A 3716-nucleotide genomic window follows, 5' to 3' on the forward strand; every position below is an offset into this window, starting at 1 on the left:
TTTCCGGGTTAGAATAGGTCGTTGGTGGTGCATTTTTCAGATCTATTGCTGTTGTATCGACTGTCAGAACTAGCCTTCTGAATAGTTTTTTCCTGCCTTGTCTGTTACTCGGCTCTCCTGGCTCTCCTGATAGATCTTTTCCGGAATTCAGAATTTCCGGCATCCTTTTCTCCGGAATTTTTTTTTTTTTAATATTTTCGGATGTCTTAAAAGCTCTCATTAAGACTTCTGAGCCCTCTGAACTATCAAGGTACAAAAATTCCTCCGCTCCTCAACATTGGAATCCTGTCATCCTCTCAGAAGTCAAATCGACGGCAGGAAATATCCTTGCCTGACCCCTCACATCATGTGAGTATTTGAATTGGGATTCGATAGCATTTACCCTCTCGTCCTTGAGATTTCCATTCTCGGGTTTCAACGTTCCTCCTTCAGATGCTCTTTTAATTCCCTTATCTAGCCTTATCCTTTGTCTCTGACAGGATCTAAGGATCGGACTCCTTTCTGTACTGTTGTTTCTTAATTTCTCTCTTCAACAGTTATTCTATCCAGGCAACTTGTTACAGAAAGGATCTACGGCTGGATTTTTTCCAGATACGAACATTGCTCTAGTATCTTCCGGCTTCTTCTGAGCTCGTTCCTCATTTAATATGACGGGTGGGTCTGACTCACCCGCCACACAAGCCCTCATTCAGGCTACTATTGAGGTTGAAAGAGCACGTGAGAAGTCTAGTAATTGTAACAGTTGGCAAGCCACGGTGGAAAATATGATGGTTAATCCTGCTTGTCACGATCAGCTTAATCAAGCCCATGTGGACCGTTCTAGAAAAGGATGGTCACATGACCATGCACAGCACTTTAATAAATCTAGGAATCCGGTCAAAACGGCCCCTCCTCCAAAGGCTATTTCCGTGAACAGTGTTGTCTTAACAGAGCGCATTGACAGTCTGCAAAAGTTGGCTTTGATTGGGAAATGGCAATTCCCGGAAATGGATGAAGAGGATATGAGGAAATGGTTGGCGGATAAATGGTCTCCTCTGATTGGATATACTCCTGTCATTTCTCGCTTGATGAAGGAATGGTTCTCTTTTCATTTTCTTAAAGTTTCTGATTTAGAGATCATCCTCAACAGGCCATGGGTTTTCGGTAGAAGTTTTCTGTCTCTATCTCGATGGTACATGGGCTTTGATCCATTAAAGAATACCCCGTCAAACTGCATGATCTGGGTGAAACTCCCAAATTTGCCTCTGGAGTTGTGGTCGATTGAAACCCTTTCTGAGATTGGGAATTCCATCGGTAAGTTCATCTATGTGGATCCCTGGTGTAGAGGTGAGAAAGATAAAAGGATTGCGTGGATTTTGATAGAAAAACCATATAAAGGAGGTTATCCGGATCATATCGAGATAACCTGGGATGGTTTCAAAATCAGCCAAAGGCTTGATTTCTGGGGCATACCATTCAGATGCTCTTTGTGTCACAAAACCGGCCATCTCGTCAAAAATTGCAGTCTTCGTTTCAATCGCAGGACTAAGAAGTTTTCTTTCAAACAGGGTAGAAAATCTGAATCTGAACGCTCCTCTGAAGATGTAAGCAATCCTGAGAATCCTTTAAATCTTCAGGATCCGGATCCCTTCAGCTCACTACAAATTTCTCAAGATCGTCCTGATGCTCTCAACTCGCCGGCTTTTGGATGTCCCCCTATTCCTGAGCCTATCGAGGAAAAATCAGTGCCCTCTCCTCCTGCTATGAATCAAGGGGATTTTGTGGTAGGCTCTCATCCCATCCAGATTTCCTCTTCTTCTCCTTCTCCTGTTAAACCTCCTTCTGGTTTGCCGAGAGGAAAGGACCCTTTGCTTACGCCAACTCCTTTTAACTCCCCTGCTGAATCGCCTGTCAATAAATTTGATAGTGATATAGATCTCTTTCTTCATAGAAATTCTTCGGAACTTGAACCTTTAACCATCCATAAACCTTCTTTCCCTCCCTATCCATCTATCAGCCCTAATTCAGCAAAGAACATCACGGTCAGAAAGAAACAAAAGGGTGGTAGTCGTCACTTCAGAGGAAGATCTATTGTTTCTGACTTTGGTGTTACAAATTTATCCCTCGTAGAAGTTCCAATTTTGGACTCCTCTAAATCTCAGCCTCTTAGAGCATGTATGGCTGGAGAGTCTTCTAAATGACTTTCATGGTCTCAATGAATATCAGGGGTTTGGGCGCATCCCCAAAAATTTTGGCGCTAAAAGAAATTTTCTCTTCGGCTCATCCTAAAATTATCTTTATTCAGGAAACCATGCACTCAAGTAGGGCAACTTTAGTTTTCTTTAGAAGAATGTTTCCATCTTGGTTTATGGTTGCCACTGAGGCAAATGGTCTGTCTGGAGGTTTGGCAGTCTTGTGGGATCCAGTCTGGATAAAGGCTAAAGCTTTTAAATGTTGCGCCGGAATCCTTATCTCGGCATCAATCAGGGGCCATGCTCTAGTTTTCAACATTCTGAATGTTTACGCTCCTTACAGGAATAGACTCCCTTTCTGGGAAAGGCTGTTTGCCTCGGAAATTCTTGAGATTGAATCGTTGATGATAGCAGGTGATTTAAATGTGACTTTAAGATCTGATGAGTGCTGGGGTAATTGCAGGAAAAAAGATCCTCTGGCTGACAGACTTCGAAAGGAATTTCTAAATAGGAACTTAGTGGATATCATGCCTGATAAAATGATGCCTACTTGGGATAACAGTAGGACGGGGCAAGCCTACATTGCAAAGAGGATCGATCGTTTTATCATTCATGCTAGCATCATTGCGAAATGGGGAATGCCGTTTTCTCTTATTGGGAATGATTTCACCTCTGATCATAGGCCTATTTTCCTTGAATGGTGTGAAAAGGATTATAGGCTTGGTTATTCCTTCAAATTCAATAGGATCTTTTTAGAAGACCAATCCTTCAATGAAACTATATTAAAAAAATGGAAGGAACTACAGGAATCTGAAATGGCCCTTCTCATGACTTTTCGGGAAAAGATCCAAAGACTGAGGGCCGTAGCAAAGGACTGGCAAATCCAAAAGAAAAAGAAGGATAAACAGGAGCTGAAAGTCATCCAAAATGAATTGGAAATTTTTATCAACTTATCAAACCCAGACTGCCTGACTTTTGAGCAAAAAAGTCATATTAGAAAACTGGAAAAAAAGAAACAAATGTTGCTGCTAAAGGAAGAGGCCTCATGGAGGCTCAAGAGCAGAGCCATATGGCTCAAGGAAGGGGACCAGAATTCGAAGTATTTTCATAATTTTGCAAATGCCAGAAGAAGGAAAAACTCTATCTGGAAGATCGAAGATGGAAATGGAGGTTTCCTCTACTCTCAGCAAGAAATCTCTGCAGAAGCAACAAGGTTCTTTCAGAATCAATATAGAAGGCAACAGGGTAACATTAATGATATCTTCTGGGCTGTGGACTTGATGCCAGAGATGTTTGACGAGGCAGCAAATGATAACTTTTTTAAGCCGGTAACGGAAGAGGAGCTCCAAGCTGCTATCAAAGCTTTCAAAAGGGATAAAAGTCCCGGGCCAGATGGGTGGCCAATCGAATTCTTCTCACACTTCTATGACATGTTTAAAGCGGATTTGCTGAGGATGGTGGAGGCCTCCCGTATGTCAGGTAGTATTCACAGTGCTTTATCTTCCACGCTGATTGCTCTTATTCCGAAAAAGGATCGATCAGACT

Source organism: Pinus tabuliformis, chromosome 3_2, assembly GCF_031772625.1.
Source record: "Pinus tabuliformis cultivar Carrire ecotype Pingquan chromosome 3_2, CPIR1, whole genome shotgun sequence".
Taxonomy (NCBI): Eukaryota; Viridiplantae; Streptophyta; class Pinopsida; order Pinales; family Pinaceae; genus Pinus; species Pinus tabuliformis.